Below are 23,438 nucleotides of genomic sequence, written 5' to 3'. Positions count from 1 at the left end.
GTAGATTCTGAAAAATAGGAAATGGAGAGCCCAAAGCCCACTCTTTCTAATCCAAATAAATGGTGTCAAGTAGGAGAGGAAGAGAACAGAGGGCTTCAGGTGAGAAGTGACTCCCAAACTCCCTTGTGCAGGCCAAAATCTGAGAAAGGCAAAGCAGTCGGCGGTGGGGAGAAGAGCTTTAGCTCAGCCTGTTTTTGGACATTGGAAACCTAGCTCCTGGAACGCTATTCTCTCCCAACCTGGAGTGGTACACCAGGTAGGATGATTCACTGTGATTACATAAGGGGAGAATCTGAGCTTAAATATGCACAGGCACTCACCAGGGTTGGCCGATTAGCAAATAAAAATACAGGGCACTGGGATGCAGTGACTTTTGCACCAATGAATGAATTTTTGCCTGTTAGTTTTGTTTGGGTTTGTTTGTTTTTGTATGAATGTCCTGTGCAATACTTGGGGGCAGGCTTGCACTAAAAAAGTTCAAATTCATGTTCTACATGGCATTCAGTGTCTTAAATGGCAACTCTGTGGCTGCCATGTTTTTATGTATTCAGGGATTCCCTTGGGCTCCCCGCCCCTCCCCCCCAACCATGAGGACATGTAAAGGACATGTAACAGCTCTCTGAGGATCTTGCCTGACCATGTCACAGCATACTGAAAGCCAAGGTGTGGCCAAGTTTCCAGGGACGACTGATAAGTCTTGATCAAGGCAGAGAAGAAAAGACCCCAAGTTATGGCAGCCTCATTAGAAGAGAGAGACAGACTCCCTAGGAATGGTACCAGTTGCCCCTTGGTAGTGTCATCTGTCAGGACCAATAAAAACCCAAGAATCCAAAGAACTTGTGGTTGGATGGGAGTGTGCCCCTCAGATCTCAGCTCAACATAGAATTCTCTCGTTAGTTGTAGAGCGGGTAGTCGGCTGACAGTTTCCTTGGGACTTCAGAATCACTTGCCCTTTGAGACAAGAGCACTTTCTTCTGGGTAGCTCCTTGTAATGACCAAATGTAGCAGAGGTACCCGGGCCTGGCCATTTCTGCCCAGCATAAGATCCTTCTAACAGTGAACTCTCCTCGAGAGTTTGCTGCTGGATTGGCAGGGACTCTGCCGTATCCACATGCAGTCTTCCTACCCAGTCCTGCTTCCTCCCCTCTCGCCTTTCACAGGTACCATATCTGCAGCCTGAAGGCTTTCCCTGTTCAGTCCTGTTTCCTCCTTCTTTTGGTTTCCACAGGATTTGTCTCCAAATAAACCCCTTGAACTCCTGTTATTTCAGCATCTGCCTCCCGAAGGTTCCAACTAACACAACCGTGTTAAATAAGGTGTGAATTACCCTCCCTTCCATAATCTCAGCTGTTTTCTTGAAGAGAAAGAGAGAAAGCACCAGAACTCTGATATATTGTGTATTACCTAAGCTACCCTAGCAGAAAAATAGTTTACATTTTTAAATCACAGTGAGAATACCCAGCTGGAATAAATCCACCTGGAATAAATTCATCTCTCCAAGTCATCTTCTTACTAAGATGTGCATTCACAAACTAGCTATAGAGAAATAAAGAAGTCACTTTTTCTTTGCATGTTTGATTGTAACATGGAAGAATTTACAACCCTGCCCATCTACTTCCGGTGGAATCAGACTTTTCTGATTAATGACATAGGAAAACAGAGATTAGGGAGAGGTGGAAGAAGGAGATGGGTTACAGGGAGGAAAGAGAGGTGAGCTTCGCAAACATTTGAAATTTCAATGTCAGTCTGTCAGGGGAGGATGTCTTTGAGTTTCGCCCTCTGACCCTTCATTAACTTCAATGCTAGCTTCCTATCTTGGGAAAACACTGGCCAGGTTAATTTCAGGATCTCAGCCTTTACTCTGTTCTGGGCAAATGACCAAAAGTTATTTCCTAGCAAGTACCTGAAAAGTGGGAGAAGGGGATGAACTTCCTGCCGGCCCTTGTGGTGTAAAGGCTTATCTTCCTCATTTACTAAATCTCACAGAAGCATAATGCCCTTCCAGGAACACTCTGCCGGAGCCAGGTTTCTATGCTCTCAGAAAGTATTAGGTTGCATCCCTCCCAGAACGAACGGGATTTATTGGAGAAAAATATACCAAAAATACTTTGGAATCTGAGTTCTTTAGCTTGCGCTTCAGAGGAATTCATGAGTTCAGTCTAACCCGTCTTTGTTCCCAAAGGCTCTTAGACTAATTTCCTGCCTATATTAAGTCCTGTCTAAATCTCAAGCATATGATAGAACTGCTTCAATACTCATATCTTCCTTGGTCACAATTGTCACAGATTTATCTCTCTCTTTGAATTATTACTGTACTTATTTTCTTATCATTTTTTTCATTCACTATATACTTCCTCATAGTTTACAAGTAGTTTTTTCTATATAAATATCTGGTCTCACCAATTAAATATTAAAGTTGTTAAGTAAAAAGATCATATATTTTTCTTCTGTAGTAAACAGTATCTATTAAATGCTTCAAAAGTAGTTGTCAGGTAATTCTTTAAGTTCGCTTGGAACCAAAACAAGTTGTTTCAGGAATATCACAGGCACAAATGATTAAATCAGGGTCAAATAATGGCATTTGAGGGGGTATATAAATATTTTCCCATTATGCTTTTATTCTTTGAATTAAAGAAGTTTAAAGCCATGAGAGACGATGGTAAATGGACTTGAGCCAACTTGGTTATGAAGAGCTACTTTGTCTCTGCTAGTGACCAACAATGAGGTTTGAGTTGAGTCAGAAATATCTACTCCACCTACAGCCTTGCTATTAGTTATAATGAAATGAGGTCTCAATCTAAATCCTGCCATAAATACAAACAAAACACACACAAAACAATGCTTAGAAAGCCAAAACAAAACTATTTATGCAACCTGTTCATTGGCTTGAGGAAGTCTTAACTCACTATCCTTTTAAATACTGTTTTCACAAATTGCAAGAAAAATTCACTTGAGGAAGACAGAGCAATATTCTAGAAGCAGACATAACAACATTCCAGAGCCAGGATTGTCACCATTACAGCTGAATCAAACAACCAGAATCCTCCAGAATCCAAGGCTGGACACAGTAATCTTTGGGGATTTAGATTAGGACATCTTTTCCAAGGGTGTAGGCTACAAACCCTCCTTGAGTTCTTTTTGTTCATGCATGTGTGGGAAGTATCTCCTAAATATTTTAGCCAATACACACACATTGAATATTTACATTTCCATAATAAGGACTCATTTTTAACATTAATCATTCTTGTCAACAATCTGCTATTTTCACCAATAAATGAGCCATTTCTGACATCCAGTATATTAATTACCAAAGTGGCAGTGATTGGTCCAAATACAAGTAGCTAAACAAAGTCACCACTTCTGGAGGATAAACTTCCTGAGATCCAAATCCAGTTCTAGACTTTTCATCCCCAATCAGCACATTCATTGATGATCTCTGGACTAGGCATTCTTGATTAGGTACTAAAAGCATATGCATTACAGGCTAAACCAAATGATATATATGTTCTCTCACATAGTATTTGTTGCCGTATTTAAACATAATTTATAAGGTTTATAGTCAAAACCTTAGGGAACATTTCTGCTAAGGCTTTTTTTTTTTTTTTAACTGGGTTATCCAGAGTCTTGGTTTCAGCTCCCCATTCCCACCTGCTAGGGAGCCACTGTGTCTTTAAAACAATGCTACTTAAAAAAAATATTTAACTTTTCTTACCAGGCTTCCACATAAGATTTCATCTGAAGAATAGAAAGAGTTGTTGTAAAAAAAAATGTTGGAATGAATTAGTCTGTTACTCCTATCCTGCTCTTTCTCGATGATAAAACTGCTACCGAGAGGGTGTAGAGATAAAATTTGAGGTTTACTATGTAGCGGCAGAGATAGGCCCAGAAAAACATTTATAGTAGGAGATATGTTATATAAAAACCCAGAAATTACACTACTATTTATTTATCCAAAGGATACAAAAATGCTGATTCAAAGAGGCACATGCACCCCAATGTTTACAGCAGCACTATCAACAATAGCCAAATTATGGAAAAAGCACACATGTTCATTGAGTGATGAATAGATAAAGAGGATGTGGCATATATCTTACCATTTGCAACAACATGGATGGAAGTAGATTCTATTATACTAAACAAAATAAGTCAGTTAGAGAAAGACAAATACCATATGATTTCAGTCACATGTGGAATTTAGGAAACAAAAGAGATCAACATAGGGGAAGGGAAGTAAAAATAAGATAAAAGCAGAGAGGAAGGCAAACCATAAGAGACCCTTAAATACAGAGAACAAACTGAGGATTGCTGGAAGGCAGGTGGGTGGGTGGATGGGCTAAATGAATGATGGGAATTAAGGAGGGCACTTGTTGGGATGAGCACTGGGTGTCATATGTAAGTGATGAATCACTGGGTTCTACTCCTAAAACCAATACTACACTGTGTGTTAACTAATTTGAATTTAAATAAATGAATTAAAAAAAGATCCTGTGACTTCAATCTGGAAAGAAAGTGGCCTGACGTTACATGTCCATGAGGAATTCAGATGTTATAGGTGTTAAATCAGTTCATTGTATGAATGAAAATTAAAGGCAGTGATTGAATAAAAAATATAAGAACTATGATGGTTAACCCACTGGAGTCTCTATTAGGACATGCTATCTCCCACTTCCCATTGCGTTCTTCCATAAAGCTACAAAGGCTAAGAACAAACTTGACTGCATCTCAGTTATTAATTCCTTGAGTTAGTCCTCCTGCATATTTTGGTATAAGCAAAGCTATTCTGACAATATAAAAATAAAACAAACACAGGTAAAGTTATGGAGCTATTTGAATCACTCAAATAACTCATGTATTTCTACATTTCATTTTGAGTTTATCAGAGCTTTACCAAAGTATGTTCCTTTAGGAACATATTTTTAATACAATATAGATTTCATTTTGAGTTTATCACAAGCTTTCTCAAAGTGTGTTCCTTTAGGAACATTTTTTTAAATAGATATTTTAAATAAATACATATTTTTAAATAAATATGTTCCTAAAGGAACATACTTTGAGAAAGCTTGTGATAAACTCAAATGAAATCTAGAAATAAAAAAGTTATTTGAGTGATCTGGAAAACCTTGTGGAGGTTCCTCAAAAAGTTAAAAATAGAACTACCCTATGACCCAGCAATAGCACTACTAGGAATTTATCCAAAGGATACAGGAGTGCTGATTCATAGGGGTGCATGTACCCCAATGTTTATAGCAGTACTATCAACAATTGCCAAATTATGGAAAAAGCCCAAATGTCCATTGACTGATAAACGGATAAAGAAGATGTGGTTTATATATACAATGGAATACTACTTGGCAATGAGAAAGAATGAAATCCTGCCATTTGCAACAACATGGATGGAACTGGAGGGTATTATACTAAGTGAAATATGTCATTCAGAGTAAGACAGACATCGTATGTTTTCACTCGTTTGTGGAACTTGAGAAACTTAACAGAAGACCATGGGGGAAGGGAAGGGAAAAAATAGTTTCAAACATAGAGGAATGCAAAACATAAGAGACACTTAAATACAGAGAACAAACTGAGGGTTGATGGGGGGGCAGGGGAGAGGGGAAAATGGGTGATGGGCATTGAGGAGGGCACTTGTTGGGATGAGCACTGGGTGTTGTATGTAAGTGATGAATCACAGGAATCTACCCCCGAAGCCAGGTGCACACTGTATACACTGTATGTTAGTTAACTTGACAATAAATTATATTAAAAATAACAAAAATATAAATAAAAAGTAAATAAAATATTTGCAACCTAAATACAAACAAAAAAATTATGTTCCTAAAAAGTTATTGTAATTGACTCCTTTACAAGGATTATAATATTTTTGTATGGCTGTGTGATGTTGGTACATTTTAGCAACCCTTAAATCAGCATATTTTAATGTTGCCAAATTGGATTTTAAAAGAGTACTTAGTGTAGATATTTTTGAGACCCCTAACACATAACTGACTGTATAGTTTTACATTTCCACCTCTGATGAAATGTATGCACAAGGGAGGCAGTGAAAGTAGGAAAGGTCATGGGAATAGTGTGGATCTATCTCATCACCAAATTATATCCATGTCTTAAAAAGCCTTGTTCCAAAGTGGATTGGGTTTCCTCTGAGCTACAAAGAAAGAATAAACAAACAGAAATGCTTTTTTTTCAAAGAGAAGGAAAATAATTGCCAAGCTGGACGCATTTAATTGTAGCAAAATAACACAAATTAATTTACCTCAAGTCAAAAGCATATTTTACTGATTAAAAAAAATAACAAAACCTGGGAAACTGCCCAAAGTTTCCCTCCAAAGAAAGTATTCAACTGAAGTCTAAACTGTGCAAATACGCCCTGTCATTATCACCAGTTGGGAACCATGGACAATTCTTGATGCCAAAGTATGAGAAGCCATGTTAGCATCATACACCACCTATGTTGTTCCAAACTATTGAACAGATTCAAAAAGACCAATTTACAAAAATGTAGTACATACAGTGGTTATTTTTATTGCCATCTATCCCTTTAGATATTTCTCTGAGCTCAAAGCTGCCATGTTTTTTTGGATGTAGCCGAAGAGTTAAGGAACAGACAAGTCACAGCTCACCTTGTCAGAGATACATCTTTTGCTTCCCAAATCTTGGTTTACCAAACCATTGTCTCCTAGAAGTACAGTTGATTTGAATGGCTTTACCAACTTAAAAACATTTAATATAATTTCAGGGCCCTCAAAATCTGCTTTAGCTACTACTCTATTCCAGTGGGGGAATATCTTATGTACCACTTTGCCCTCTTCTGTTAAGTTCCATCCCATCATTATGATGGTTAGTCCTTTATAAGAACAAATAAAGATTCTAGCTCTCAATTCCCAGAGGTAAATATATGGGCCATACATCATGAAGCCTGCCTGTAGTTATAAATAAGAACATAAAGTCTACAAAACCCCAAACTCACCTGATTTTACTAAGCTGTCCACATAATTAAGCTCAGATATTATTATTATTAATAATATTTACTAGGTTAGATAAACTATCCTACCTTTGGCTTCATGTAGTCCTCATTGACCTGGAATGAACAAAAAATAAATAAATTTTTCTGGTGACTTATATAAAAATATGACTTGTTAAATAAACCTTTTAATTTGTCTAAATCTTGATTTTTTTCTTTGTATGTTCTCTTTTGTGAAAAGATAATATAATACGCTTTTAGGACTTGACAGTCTCCATCTTTTACAGAAAAAGACTCTGAAGATCAGAAAGGTTAAATGAACTATCTGAGGTTATACTCTTAATTAGTGGAACATCCAAGGTCAGGATTTAGGTCTGCTGATTCTCAGGCTAAGATACTTTCTATAAATCCAGATACTAAACTATACTTTATATTCCTAATTACTTCAATTTTCTATCTCATAAATACTCTCAAAGACATGACCACATTCAACAACAGTATTACTACACAGAGAGAAAAAAATGTTTTCTTGTATACTAAAGATCTTTTATCCCCACAACTGAAATAATTGTCAAGCTAAAAACATGACCATGGCACAATGGCAGAAGGAAAGACGAGCTAAAACCCGACTGCATCAGATTAGGTCTACAAAAGTGAAGAATGAGGCATATGTGCATTTAATGAATACATTTTTTTTTCTTATCCTCAAGTTCCAAGTTAACACATTCTAATGACTGGAAGTGTGGGAATCTTGGGAGGGGATGGAATAGTGGAGAGAACGGACAGCTCATTTCCAAATGACATCCTCCTCTTGCGTGCAAATGAGTGACTCCAGTCAATAAAGAATAGCCATCTGCAGTCACTGCTTTGTACAATAAGGTCCCCCACCCCTACAATGGAAATTGCAATGTCTATTTCAAGCATTTCATCCTTCTGTTTTGCTACATTTTCCCTCCTATGTTTATATGATTACTGAATGGATGGCAGGGTCTCTTCCAAGGACACATCCATAACCAGAGACATTCTAAGAGATATTGCTGATTGCATCTTAATCCTTCCTCTTTGGCCTAACAAAGGAAAGGAGACTAGGCAGGGCCCAACTTGCTTTTTAAAGTGTGGTTTCATAAAATTGGCCTTTCCATAACAATGTGAGCTGTTCATTCAGCCTATAAAAATGCCTCCTATTAGACAGCTGTTTTGTTTTTGCTGAGCTTTGGAATTGGGGGCATGGTATTTACACTGTGTCCTATTATAAGCTAAATAGGCTCACACCCTGGAAACAGTTACTGCTTAATGAAAATAATATGCTATAACCAAGATTATATTAACATCTGACAAGAAGACCTCCCTTGTACTAAAATGTGTCTGTTCTAATAAAAGTATATGCAGATTTAAAGCTATTTCTCTGGTTTTACTCATGGGAAGTATGTATAACATGACTTTTCTTTATATGTTTTATCTGAATTCAAAAGGAAAGCTTCTGATGGATCTTTGAAAATGTTTCCTAGTTTGGTAAGATGCACAGTCCTGAGACTTTAGTAGCAGACAGACCCAAGAGGATCTGAGCTGTGCCATTAAGTTGCTATATCACCTTGTAAAAACCGCTTAACTTCCATAAGGTTCGATTTTCTCATTTTATAAGTGGAATAAACATACATAGCACATGGTATCCTCATGGAATTCCAAGACAATATCAAGTACCTCGTTCTATACTAGAAAAAGAGCAGGTATTCACTCAACATGGAATCATGGTTATCAGCATAGGCTTGGGAGTTAGTCTGAGTTCATACCTTTGCTCCAGCACTTTTGTGGCTATGTCTTTGCTCTTGTAAATTTGGCATAATAATAATAGCCATTGGAATGACTTATTTAGAAAGATGAAATAAGATAATATACATATGGCACTTAGCATAAAGTCTGATAGATAATAAACATTCCATTCCTTAATTCAACAGGTATTTTCCAAGCACCAGATTTTTTTTGTAGAGCTGAAGAGTCAACCATGAGACAAATGGTCAAAAAACACAGTCTCGGGAGCTAAATTTTCCAGAAAGAAAATACAACAAACAAAATAAATAAGATCACTCTTATTTTTTTTAACGTGAAAAAAATGCCAAGGAGATTTACAAAGAGCCGGGAGATGAGAACAGGGTTGAAATTTTAGGTAGTTAGGAAGCGCTCACTAAAAAGATATAATCTGAGTAAAGACCTAAATGTTAACAGTTATTACTGTTACTATTATTTTTTCCTATCTCTCTTACTCAGTAATCTCTGATAGAATTGAATCAGAAATTAAATGAGAAAAAGGAAACCGTTCAAGGTGGAAGGCATTTAATTTAGAAAATTAGGTGCTTACAAAAGCATTGAAAGATATGAAGAAGTGAAATTTAGGTGAAACTACTGTTTTCCTTCAAGAAATTAGGATATTGAAATTGCTGGAGGCCACTGCCAATGATCTCATCTACCTGTGGCATTAAAATGGTAATTCTTAGGGGTTCTCATTAAAGCCACTGGTTAAACCTCATATTTGTCTATTACCAAAGCTGATGCACCTGCCTGTCTCTGGGGAAGGAGTTACATTAATTTCTATTTATTTTCTGCCTTCAAAATCTCACATAAATGCATCTCATTAAAGGATTTAAACCAGAATACTGATGGTAATGGATTCTGGGAAATGAAATTCCTAGATTTCTAGCTTGTGATAACAAAGGACGGCATACAATGGGGTCTGGGTAAGTATCTATCAAAAAGTAAGAAAAGGGAAGCCTGGATGGCTCAGTTGGTTAAGCATGTAACTCTTGATTTTGGTTCAGGTCACTGATCTCGAGTTTGTGAGTTCAAGCCCTGCATTGGGCAGTGTGGAGTATGCTTGGGATTCTCTCTCTCCCTTTCTCTCTGCCCCTTCCTACTCTCACTCTCTTGCTCTCTCAAAATAAATAAATAAACTTAAAAAAATAAAAGAAAAAAAAGATGGAGAAGCAAGGCTATTTACTACATATCAGGAGTGCTACATTCTTTATATTCATTTACTCCCCTGCAAAATGGTTATTAGTGGTATGTTATCCCTCCCATCTCAGAGATAAAGAAACTTGAGCTTGGATCAATTCAGTATTTTCTCCGAAGTCACACACCAATTAAATTGCAGAGCTGTGATTTATTCCTCCTAAGATTCCAGAACCTTCCTTCTTAACCACTCTGCTCTTATTTACCTGTTTTTCTCCCTGGAGAAAAGGATAGAGAGTGAGGCTAATTATGTAATGATCTAGAGAATATCATAACTGGCTTTATTTGTAACTGACCTTGTCAGAAAGGAGTGATGGAAATGGTAATTTAAAAGGGACAAGAGGTAGTTCTGAGGCAGAATTCCGTAAATATTGCTCAGGAGAAGAATGAAGAGATGCGCCAGAACATCTCGTAGGTCTATTTCCACAAATATTCTCAACCATTCTATTTTCAGGCAAGACCTCTTGTCCAGAGTAAGGTCTGCAGAGAATTAGAGTATAAGTTCTAGAAGGACTCTTAGAAAGCAATTTACCCCAGAGAGGGAAATGAGACCACCAAGACCATCAACATCGAGAGATTTGTTCAAATTTACACACAGGCAGACTTGGAGTAAAAAACTTTCTCTTCTAGACCATGTTTTAGTCTGTTGTTTTAATTATTTAATATCTATGATTTCTTGTGGGTCTGGTGGTTAAAACAGTTAAGTAGAAATCTTGTTTGCTATTCTTGGCTCATCTGCAAACTTGCTGGCAGCTATGTCATGTCTCATTCACTTCATCCAAGGTTTCCAGAAACTCCATGTTACCATATGTGGAATAGGAGTCTCATTAATCTTCATTCAAAGTATTAAAAGGATTGGACTGTGAGTTAATTTGTATAAAGTACTTTGAGATTTTTGGATAAAACCCATTGTATAAGTAAAGAAGGGGGACTATGTACTCTTTCTGAATCATCAACCAACATTTTGAAGAATGACAGATTCTAAATTCTATAAGGAATGCAAATGTTCCTCTTTGAAAACTTACAGCCAATTTTGGAACGATTTCAATATCCATGAAATTTCAAAAGTAATCATAAAGTGAGCTTGCCTCCAAAATCTTCCTGTGTAAAAGTAGAAGCATTTTTAAATTACTTCTGGGATATTTCTATCCTGAGGAAACAGCTGGCCATACTCTCCATTTAACTACACATTCCCACGCCATCTTTCGAAACTAAATACTTAAATTTACTTCAACCATATTGTATTAATATTTATTAGTCAAAGAAGAAGAACAAATAACCACTGATTATTTTTTATTCTTTAAGAAGCGCTATGTTCTTTATGATTTATACGTGGGACTCAATTTGTGTGTTTTGTTTTGTTTATCAATCTTTGTCCATCAAATATATTTATTCTGTCAGAGTAAACTCCATGTTATTCACTGTACTTTAGAATTAAATATTTTATTTCAGTTAGAGGATACCACTTATCTCATGCCCAGTAGAAAGAAATAACTATTTATTCTCCTTTCTCTCCTATTCACAGGCCCAGAAACAAATTATTTTATACAATGTGAAATTTATCAAATGCCCATACTGAGAAGCACAGTAAAATTCTTAATTAACTAATCTGTTCCCCTCACCAGGCTGTATCATCAGAAATATCCAAAGAATTAAAATGACCTAACCTTTTTTGAGAGAGAGAGAGAGAGAGAGCGTGAGTGGGGAAGAGGGGCAGTGGGAGAGAGGGGTAGAGGGAGAGAGAGAAGGAGGGGGGGGAGAGAGAGAGAGAGAGAGACAGAGAGAGAGAGAGACAGAGAGAGAGAGAGAGAGAATCCCAAATAGGCTCCACGCTCAGTGCAGAGCCCAGTGAAGAGCTTGATCCCACAACTCTGGGGTCATGACCTGAGCTGAAATCAAGAGTTGGATGCTCAACTGACAGAGTCACCCAGGTGCCCCCCAAATGACCTAATTTTTAAAAACAGTAACTGAAAAGAAGACAAGGATACCTTTGTTGTCAAGCACAAATGGCATTTGCCACCTTCTTTCCAAACAACTTATTTAGCTTATCATAATTAAATCTGTCCAAAAAAACACCTGTGAATCAACTGATGGAGATTCTATAGTGTATTGGGCTATTTGGTTCTCAACATCCTGCCATCCAGGTCCTATTTCCACCGTACCACTCAAACTGAGTTTGACAAAACTATCAACAGCCTCTTGAACACTAATGTCTTCTCGAAATGAACTTTTTCCTTGGAGTTTCTCTGGATTTTTGCCTAGGCCTTCAATTTATATATTCTCCTTGGGTGATTCCATATATTCCTTTTATATATTCCATGACTTCAGTCATGTTTATGTTTTGAACCATATGTTTATAGTCCAGATATCTGTGCTGAGTATCAGACCTTTATACTCAATTTCATATTAGGCATCTCCATTTGGATATCTGATCAAACTCTCAATACCTAACATTCCCAAAATTGAACTCATATTCCTACCCCCCACAAGCTGTATTTTCATCTGTTTTCTGAATTTCAATGAGTGCCATCCATCAATCTTTCAGTTTCTTAAGCTATAACCCTCAGAGTCTTTATGAATGTCTTTTTCTCCTTTCCTCAACACCTACAATCAATTACCAAGTCCTCATGATTCTACTTTTAAATCCTTTTTAAATAATCCATGATATATACTACCTCTGTTGTTTAGACCACAATCATCTCTTTTTTGGATTATTACAAAGGAATTCCAAGCGGACTTTCTGTGTTCAATTTTATCTTTCTCCAACTCATTTTTTTATGCTGGACTAAAATTACATTATGGACATATTATTTTCTTCCCTCTCTCTTATATTTCTAGCATCTAGCTCTTTGCCAAGGCATATAATAGGAATTCATTAGTGTGTGATCGAAAATAGAAAGGAAGGGAGAAAGAAAGGAAAAGAAGAAAAAAATGACAATTAGAACTCATGTTATTTTGTTTCTGTTTTTGTTTTAAAGACAAGCTATGTTCTTTCATCTTTAAAGTCCCCCCAAAAGAAAACAATTATTTCTGAAATGAGTAGATATGAAGCAGAGCAAAGCTAAACTATGTATGAGACACCCAACAGTAGGGAGGGAAACAGGAAGGCGGGATTGCAAAGAAAGGGAAAATAAATTTTCCATTCCACCTCACTTGGCCTTTCTCTATGCCAACAGATACCATTACCCTGAGTGGTACTGAACACTTCCAGCCCGAACAGAAAATCATTTTCAGTGTTGCCTATGTCATAGGAAAAAGAGTGACTGTTACTCCAAAAAACATTACAAGAATGAAAAAAAAAACCCAAACCCCACAACGAAACCATTAACTAAACCAGTAATTCCTACTGATATAAAACTGCTGCTCTGAACCTTTTATTTCTTGACCTTTAAAATTTAGCTGGTCTAAATTGTGGCATTTCAGTGGCAAGGAAGGTGCCCAGTTCTAGATTTTCACACTCAAATAAGCCAGGGAAACCTTCAAAGAAATTGTGATGAAGTTGGTGAACTGAGTGAGTTCACCTGACTAAGTGAATAGAAAACCTATCATCACCTCCACGGAGGGTTGGCTGAACAGGGCTTGCAGAGTAACACTTCAGGTTGCAGTGTTGAGTTCCCATGAATGGAGAAACATCATTTGCTCTTTTTTTTTCAAACATGGCAAGCACGAAGGAAGGAAGGAAGGAAGGAAGGAAGGAAGGAAGGAAGGAAGGAAGGAGAGAGGGAGGGAGGGAGGAAGGGAGGAAGGAAGGAAGGAAGGAAGGAAGGAAGGAAGGAAGGAAGGGAGAGAGGGAGGGAGGGAGGGAGGAAGGAAGGAAGGAAGGAAGGAAGGAAGGAAGGAGGGAAGGAAGGAGGGGAGAGAGGGAGGGAGGGAGGAAGGAAGGAAGGAAGGAAGGAAGGAAGGAAGGAAGGAAGGGAGGGAAGGAGGAAGGAAGGAAGGAAGGAAGGAAGGAAAGAAAGAAGGAAGGAAGAAATCTTCCTTGAGATTTGATTGCAAAGCAATGTCCATTGTCTTTTAGTGTCTTACTTTTCCTGCTGCAGTTCTTGTCCCAGGGCAGGAGGACCAGATGTGCAGTGATTCACAAGCAATGTGAGGTGACAGTTCCTCCTTGTCTGGAAATACTAAACACATTTCAAAGACGCATTTTCAATTGTGCCAAACCCATTTGAAACCACCCTTTTAAAAAATGACATCTTTTCTTCTTGTTAAAAATGTTTTCCCCTTAGACTCAATGTACCTCAAACTGAGCTCTCTGGGTATTTGAAACTGAAAGCATTTTTTTAAAAGCAATTTTGTAATTAATGAGAGAAAAGAACAATTTCAATTCTGGGAAAGTCAACCCAACTTACTCCAATATTTTATAGCCTGTTACGTCCATAATTTTCTCTTTTGTGTCTCTCCACATATATTTTAGGATGTTTTTACAGATGAGCACTAAGTATCCTTTTTAAAAAATTACTTTAATTTTCCTGATTATATGCTCTATGCAGAATATTAAAAAAATACTCAAATAGAAATGACTCATTATCCCATTAGTTAGAAATAACTTCATTCTTAGATATTTTCTTCACATGTTTTAATATAGCTAAAGTCATAAAGCTCACCCTCGTTGTTGCACCCTGAGTAATTTAAATACCATGGAAATAGTTTCAAAAACATTTTTTTTATTACTAAGTTATGTGGATTTTTAGGTATTTTTCATTTTTTTCAGTATTATAAATTTTTCAATCACATATTTCTGTACATTTCTCATGCACAGCATCACAGATAAGAAATTACTGTATCAAAAAATATATATTACATATATATTTTGAGGCATTTGATTCCTATTTTGAAATAGCCTTTTAAAAGACGGTAGAAAAGTTTACTTTCTCATGTGCAATATTTAAGGACAATCTCTCTCACTACAATTTTAAGAGCATTGGGCATTATTTGTTTTAGCTTTCAAATCTGATGAACAAAATGGAATATCCTTATTCTTCTACTCGGCATTTTTGATGACCAGGATTGTTGAAATTTTATAGTCATATTTCTCAATGTCCACCAACTTGCATATGCTCACGGGTGTGTCCCTTATATGGTAATTTTATTTATCTTTCTGGGTCTGTCCCTAGGGTTTATATTTCTATGAATGTAATCATGATGTCTGATTTGGTTGAGAACTCCACCCTGGGTTTGAACTTAGGCTCAGCTGTTCTAGAAAAATGCTTGACCAAGATTTCCCAATACCACTCAGTAGAACCAGATCTACTTAGGCTTCTCTGATCTCAGATATGAGTAGCATTAATTCTGAATATGTTCTAAAAATCTATCCTTGTGTTATATGAAACCATTGAAGGGGGAAGCCTGAGTTTATTAAGTAATTATTCCCCAAGGAGATGGCAGCCAATGCCGAGAGAGAGGATGAGATCACTCTTATTTATTATCTGGCCTTTTGGATCAGCTCACTCTGTTCCTTTAAGGGGCAACAGAATAATGAACTGGAGCATCCTGAAAGACTTCAGTTTATAACCATATGTCCTCGTGTTTATTACTAAGTATGAGATCAGAAGGCCATATGGACTGACTTGGGGATGATATTTTAAGAAATTATGAAAATGATTCATAGGAAGTGCAATGGATAAACACAAAGACATGAAAACTGGGGTCATTAATAATTTGATAATGTTTTGGACACAGCTATAGTTGACAGTACACACTGAGGTACACAGAAGAAGCAGAAAGTGTTTGAAAATAGCAAAAGACATGGTTTTGGCAAAGAAACAAATGCCAACCGCAAAACCCCCCAGCTTTCCACAGATTCCCCCAAAGAACCAGTTGTCCTCGTTCAATACCACAGGGCTAGAAAGAGTAATTATTAGCATTGCCACCTCTTGCCAGTGCTATTCTAACACCTCTACCATACACTTGTAACACCTCATAATCCAGCTTTGGCAAATGTCTAGCCCTTTTCCAGCTGCAGGAACCCTACCGGACCCTTCCCTTCTCGAAAAGATTTTCACATTCCACCTCCGCCACCACAGGAGCAAGAGATTAAAACACAACAGCCACTCTTTCCAACAACACTTTTGAGCTCTGTATTCTGGACTGTTCTCCGACCTCCACCCTGGCCCACCAAACCATTCTCAATGGTAAATTGATAGTAAATGGTAAGTGTGGTAAGTGCCCATCATTTATTTCTATTATATAAGTATATTAGTTTCCATGAATTAGCATATACAATGCACTATGCAATATGATAAGCATTTCTCAGAAAGTATAAATATATTCTCACAACCCATAAATTAGATTCTATTATTATAACTATGATTACTAGCTATCATTTATTTACACACCTGCTTTGTTCTAGGAACTGAGATGAATGTGTTCTAATAATAATACTTATAAACTTCTCAATAACTCTACATGATAGATATGAAAGCCATTTCATAAATAATGAAACTGAGCTTCAAAGATGTTAATTAAATTGTCTGTGAAGCACTTACTACAATGGTTGACATCAAGAAAATGCCCAGTAACAGCACCCATTCTACCATTAGCATTATATATTTTATTATTAATATTAATTTTGACGCCACGGGACATGGTCCTTCCTTTGGAAGGCATACCATAGACAAAAAAAGTTAGTACCTTTGTGATCATCTTATTAATAATGCTAATAATATTAAATAATATCAATAAATGATAGTAATAATACCAATATTATTACTATGTGTATGCAAAATATGAGATAGTACATTAATAATATATACTATATTAATACTACATGGTATAATGAAAATACTACTACTGTTAAAATATTATAAAATGATACTAATACTCTTAAAAAAACAGCTTAGCTTTATTGAGTACCTACAGTGTGCCCAACAGTGAACTACAACCTTATTGGGATGTACCTCACTTTAATCTTAAACAATTCTGTGCAATAAATTCTTGTGTTGCTTCCTGACTTTCAGATGAAGAAATCAAGGGTAAGGGAGATGAATTAACTTGTCCAAAGTTGCACAGCTTGTACAATAAGGGCCAGAATCTGAATTTAGACCACCTGACTTAAAAGCTCTAGTTCTTAATCGTTGCACATTTGAGAATTAAAAGCAACTTATAAATCACTTTGTCTTTAACTCCTTATCTTACATATGAAAAATGAAGGGAATAAAGTGCCCATGATCACACAGCACTTACTGGCCTAGCCGAAACTTGGTAGTAATAGCCTTATTGTTCGCTTACTATGTACGCCACTGTGCAAACATTATCTTATTTAAAGCCCCAATATCCACGTAAATTAGGTACCAATGTAATCCCCTATTTCCCTTAAAGGAAACTGAAACTCAGAGAGGTTAAGCTACTTGTTCAAGTCGAAGGCCACAAGAGAAACTGGGCTCTGGACACAGGCAGCTGGGCTTCTGAACTTTTGTCCTTAACCACTATTAACTTCCTGAGTCAGTCATCTCTCAATCCAACATCCTTTCCAGGTCACCATGATGGTTTCTATTTCTTCCCCAAGACCAATAGTGTTCTGGAGTTCTTTCAGACCAACTTTCAAGAGACAGTTGCTAAATTTTCAGGATTTTTGTGAGCTGATGGTCAAACACAGTCATCACTAAAAATTGAATTTTATAAGCTTCCAGTCAAATGAATTATACTAAAAATAAAGGCTATCCTTTTGTACCTTGATGATCCATTTTATTTATAATACTATTAATATTAATGGTAAGAATATTAATAAGATTAATAAATACTGATAATACCAAAAATACTACTACTGTTAATACGATATACTTTATTTTACTATATTATATAACTACACTTCCAACTCCTAACTGCTTTACTACATTTGACTATTACCTAGGCTCTTCACACTATATGTCTATTCTGTCTGCATGTGGGAGTACTATATAATGATATGCTAGCACACATCTTTTCACAACTCTGCCTTTAGCGATTTCACGTAGGTAGCTGAAAACTGGCCATGATAGGGCTGTTTACACCGCAGAAATGGGCAAATGCTTCAAACAGGTGTATTTATTTCCCCCACATAGTCCGTTGTTAAACATTTCCCAGTAGCACTGCCAAAGGTCATGAGTATTCAAAGAGAAGTCACAAAGTATGTTTCCTAAATCATTTAGGTTACATGAGGAGCCCTCAAATTTGCTACACTCATTCAAAAGCTATAATGTGGATTGTCTTGGTGGCACTACTGATATCACATGAGTACAAACGAAAAGTCTCTGGGGAACTTTAGTGGCTGTTCAAGCTAAGAGGCTTATACGTATCTCCGTGAAATAAGTCTCTCTACCTCTATATCGCATCCTGTAAGTAACTGAGTATGAGACAAAGGGTGGAAGGAAGATAATATTCTAAATTTATATAACATACTACATTGTGGACCATCTGACCAACCTTCAGTTTCCAGTGGTAGACCCTACCCTGAAGAGGAACAAAACAGTGAAAGAGGACGCTAAGCTCACAGGCCAGAGGAAAAATCCAGTTAAATGTGAGAGAGGTGCACAGCCTAAGAGGCGCGAACCAGTCCATGTGATCTCAGACTACCTGGCTTAGTAGTGTGATGCTTGGTAATTCTGCCTTGTGGGTCACTGGTTGAACCTGGCTTCCGCTGTGAGTGGTTGAAAGCTGCTGGCAGCAGCAGGTGATTTAATACTCGGAATGAAACGAAGCAGTCAGCTCCGCTCAGGTCTGCACGGACTCCTGTTTCTTTCCACAGCAGTTGGCAGTCATTAGCACCCTTTTTGACAGTCTCTGCAGAAAGGCCAAGATCATAGTACTCCCAGAGACTAAAATCACATCTCACCTTGGTGGTCCCTCCAGCTCAGAGCTATAGAGGTGAGAAATCTTGTTCTGCCATTTGGTCTCATTAGAGATCTTTCATTCCCGGCAATATGCTTCTTTCTCAAGGAGCTTGGAGTCAAGAGTTCAAAGGGGCACTAGAAGGAAACAAAACATATTTGTAAAGCCTCTTTGCTCTGTCATTTTTCTTTCGCAACATTTCTAAGGACATGGTCTTAAATCAAATTCTTTGGGGGACATTTTCAGTAGAGGAAAATTTTGAACAGCTGAATTTTGTTCGAATTTGTCAGATTTATTTTGAAATCGTTAAGTTGGAAAGACAATAAATTATGGTGTGGAATTTTGGGAGACCTCATCATGGTAGAAAAGTATAGCTGAGCAGAGTGACCTCTCCCAACTATTTTAAATATTTAGATCTCTGGAGAAAAGACCAGGTGGTGACACAGAATCAGAGACTGAGAACTGCAAAGGACAATAGTGCAAGGGGGTGAGAGGCTTGCACCTTAGTCTGCACTCTGTCATTTACAAGCATTGTGAACTTCAGAAAAACATGCGTGTTGAGCTAGATGGACTTCCATCTCTAATATCCTATGGTGCAGATTTTTTAAGCAGATAAAATACATTTCTATACAAATTTTACCAGTGAAATATCTACATGTGTTAATATATGTAAAGCACTTGGCACAAGGTCTGGAATATAACAAGCGCTATGTACAAAGATCCTTCTTTGTAGGGGCACCTGTTTGGCTCAGTCGGTTAAGCATCTGACTATTGATTTCGGCTCAGGTCATGATCTCATGGTTCGGGAGTTTGAGCCTGGTTTCGGGCTCTGCAGTGACAGAGTACAGCCTGCTTGGGATTCTCTCTCTCCCTTTCTCTCTGCCCCTCTCTGCTTTCTCTCTCTCTCTGTCTCTCAAAAATAAATAAAAATACGCATCTTAAAAAAGATGCTTCTTTGTAAAATCATTCTTTGTATGAAAAGAAAATTGGGTAGATGCTGCCTTTTTCTTCTTCTTAGAAAGTAACGGTGCATATTTGCTTATTAAAGACTCGGAGCATTCTTGAGGAAATAAATCTATTCATTTGGCATAATTTAGCATTCTCAAACTTATTTGGTGATAAAACCTCATTAGTCCATAGTATCTACATAGCTCTCCAACTGAACTACACAGACCCTCTTTTCCAACTCTATAGGAATTAAGTCTTGCTCTCAGCCCACCGCCTCAGGCAAACACTAGGTGCTAGACCCTGTGCTAAGATATTTACAGTGACTATCCCATTTAATCCTTAAAACTCTGGAAGTCGGTGATTTCACGACATCTTCGCCAATGAGCAAGGGGAAGCTCATAGATGTTTAGTAACTCATATAAAGTTACATAACCAGGATTGAACTGTCAGTTTTCAGGACCTCTAAGACAGTCTGAGTGACGATAAGAAAATGAGAGAATGAGTAAATGCTTCCTGACTTGGGCTGGAGTGAGGGCTGAGCTTGGACATGGTGTCCACTGAGAGGAACTTTGAACCTCCTGAATGATCTCAGAAGGTGGAGCTAAGGAATTGAGACAAGGGAGGGGAAGCCAGGCTACAGAATCCCTGTGTCACAGTCAGAACCAGTTAGGGAGGGCATATATATGAGCAGGAACTGGACATACCACCACTTTCCTACATCCCTTCCTGTCTTCACATATGTGTTCTATGCATGTTTGCCCAAAGTAGAAGTATCAATTCCAGTAGGTGTTAACCAAAAGGCACTATAATATATTTAGCTAATGAGACACGTGATATAATCAGAATACCACCCATATCAGCAAAGTCTGGGCCCTGTGTGGTCTTAACCGATTAGGTCTTGCTGATATGGACTTCTTAGCACAGGTGTTGATAAGCTCTGCCTATGACCCCTGGTTTGCCTCCAAAGCATAGAAACTTCTGTGACAGTAATATGGGGTGACTGGGGGGACCTCAGCCCTGAAGTCACTGACAACTTCCAATTTCTTAGCTGGAGTCAGATTCACAGTTTTAAAAGAATTTGGAGGCTGTTTATAAATACCAAAGGCCACTTATTCATGGTGAATCCGATCACATAATATAATGAACTTTCCAGTTGTTAACAAAGGAGGAAGTGGTAAGTTTAATTGCTGGATTTCATTTAGCAGATAAAGTTGGAGACTTCCAAATAATCCTCAGGTATAACCATTAGTTACTGTGTAAGAAAATAAACCCAGTTTCTCAAGATATTATGATTGTTCAAGAGTAATTAGAAAAATATACTGCTTTCCAGATATATTGTCAATTACTTTTAAATTTTATAACAATTTTCTTCAGGGGAAGAAAGCCATTTGTGGGCTTTATCTGGCTCATCAGCTAATAGATAGCAACTTTTACTATATTTGATTTTCTTTATTTGTGTGTGTGAAGTTTAGTCACCCAGAAAGAATCTTTTGTGGTCATTATACGGTCTTAAGAGAACTCAACAAGCATTTTTAATGATGAAATTGTAAATCCTGGTAACTTGTGGGATAAAGACGTGAGCAGAACCAGTCAAGGAACACCACCTGAAGTTTTATTTATAAAACTTATTTACGTCTAGGCACATTACATGTTACACTTGGCCAATGTATTTAACATTTTATATACTTCATCTGTACATTGGGAATCTTGGTTTATAGGATACATGAGCATATTTTGATATAAAATTATATGCTATTTGAGATTTGTACACAGATTGAAAGAAAAATGGTGTGGATTGTATGCTATGGGAGACATTTGGGTAAATTACTTCATGCTGAGAGTTTCCTCACCAAATACAGATTTGGCAAAGTATAAAATGTACAAGGGTCAATGGGGATTTAACTCTTATTTCTAGTTCTTTACCTTTTTGAATATAGCAAGAATACTTTTTTCTTCTAATTTTAAGCATTTGAATTTTTCAGTTACGTAAGTAATACACGAATGAGGGCATCTAAAGCATCTAAAGTAAAATTATTAGTCTCCACAGAAATAAGCCCACATCCCTGAAAGCCATTACTAAGAATTTTGTTTCATCCCATGGGGTTTTGTTTGTTTTGTTTTTCGTTTTTCGCTTTGCTTATTCAAATATATATATGTACTTATGTAGGGATTGTTGCTTTGTTTTTCTTACAAATAAAGAATGGCATTAAATATTTTCTTATATTTTCCTATATTCATTTTACCTGACACCCTTCCTACTTTCGTATGCACTGACTTCTATATACATTTGGTCTACTACATTCTTTTTGATAGGTGCAATGGTATTCCATAATTTGGATCATCTGAATTTATTCCATAACTTGTTTCTATTCCATAATTTGGAAGCACTAAATTATCTGACCATTTTCCTATTTATAGACATTCATGTTGTTTCCAACTCCTTAAAATCAAAAACATGCCGCAATTACTTTTAGAATTCGATAAGCTGATTCTGAAGCCCATGTGTTACAAAAATATTTAAGAATTGTCTGAAAGTCTTAAAATTAGCGGGTAAGTTTTGGATTTGCCAGCAATTACTATTAAGTTAATCACTTGGAAGAAAATAAATAAGGCTCCGGCTGTGTGCCCCTAGACAAATATAAATTTCACACAAAACTTTCAATGATATGTATAACTCTGAAGGGAAGGGAAGCTTGGTAAGGGATATGGAAACAAAAAGATATAAAGGAAAAATAAAACACCAGGTGAAGTCATAAAGCAATAAAACAACAACAACAAAAGCCTTTGAATAGGATCAGGCAACTTAATCAAATTAAAAGAACAATTACAGACTGGAAGAAAATATTTGCTGCGCACAAAAGTGGTTAATCTTCTTAAGATATAAGTAGTTCTTCAAATTAGTAAGAACAATGGATAGCACAAGGAGAAATGATATTCAGGGAAATGAAAATAAAAACAATGAAATAAAACTTTTTGCCCTTCAGATTGGCAAAAATGTAAGATCATGTTAATGCCCAGTGCTCATGAGATTATAAGGAAAACAGTACTCTCATATATTATTTCTCAAAAGCAGTGAAGAGTCTGGAAATTTCTGTAAATTTTGGGAAATAAATCTGGCTATATTATTGTAAACTGTAAGTGTGCATATCATTTGTTCTAACACCCCATTTCTGGGAAATTATTTTTCAGAAAATACAAGTGTATAATGATTCTTCTCAAACAGGAATTTGGTTTATTGTTTCCTGGACAAAATAAACAAGCATTCAAATAAACTAGGGTTCCTGCGCATAACTAAGAGTTCCTTTTGATGTTCCAGTTTCTCTGTACCACAAAACTATAGGAGAAAAAAATGTCAACAAAATGAGCTTTTGCTCTCCTTACTCAATAGAAATGCTGGTAAGAAAGAGGGGGAAAGCTAAGCAAAGACAAATGGTAACGTGAGGGACTTGAGCAGGAAGCTAAGGCTTTGCAATGCAGCAAGGATCACTGACTGAAGTGAGTTGTGAACAAATGAGTAGAATAATCCTGTGTCCACTAGTTTGCAACTGCATGGAGAACAGAGAGGTGTACTCATTAGGCAAGGTGCTAACAAAATATTACAATGGGTTAGTTGGAAAAGCAGTCACAGTGCAAATATAAGCAAATCTCAGAGTCAACTCCTAAGCAGTTTAATTTCTTAGTTAACTCCTTGAGAGATACAACAGAAGTC

At 36.9% G+C, this 23,438-nt stretch overlaps 1 long non-coding RNA gene across 1 annotated transcript in view; it reads right to left on the bottom strand.

The window, feature by feature from the left end:
• LOC109273211 (uncharacterized) overlaps positions 1 to 23,438 on the bottom strand; it is a 124,433-nt gene that overhangs the window by 40,754 nt on the left and 60,241 nt on the right. Inside the window, exons 3-4 of the long non-coding RNA XR_002082919.1 lie at positions 18,786 to 18,918; positions 7,064 to 7,090 (exon numbers count right to left, since the gene is read on the bottom strand). This is a non-coding gene — a long non-coding RNA (uncharacterized LOC109273211). The remainder of the gene's footprint in view (positions 1 to 7,063; positions 7,091 to 18,785; positions 18,919 to 23,438) is intronic.

This window comes from Panthera pardus, unplaced genomic scaffold (genome assembly GCF_024362965.1).
Source record: "Panthera pardus isolate Hobbes unplaced genomic scaffold, ASM2436296v1 HiC_scaffold_7, whole genome shotgun sequence".
NCBI lineage: Eukaryota > Metazoa > Chordata > Mammalia > Carnivora > Felidae > Panthera > Panthera pardus.
Note: the sequence above shows the minus strand (reverse complement) of the source record. Positions and strands in the feature narration are given on the sequence as shown.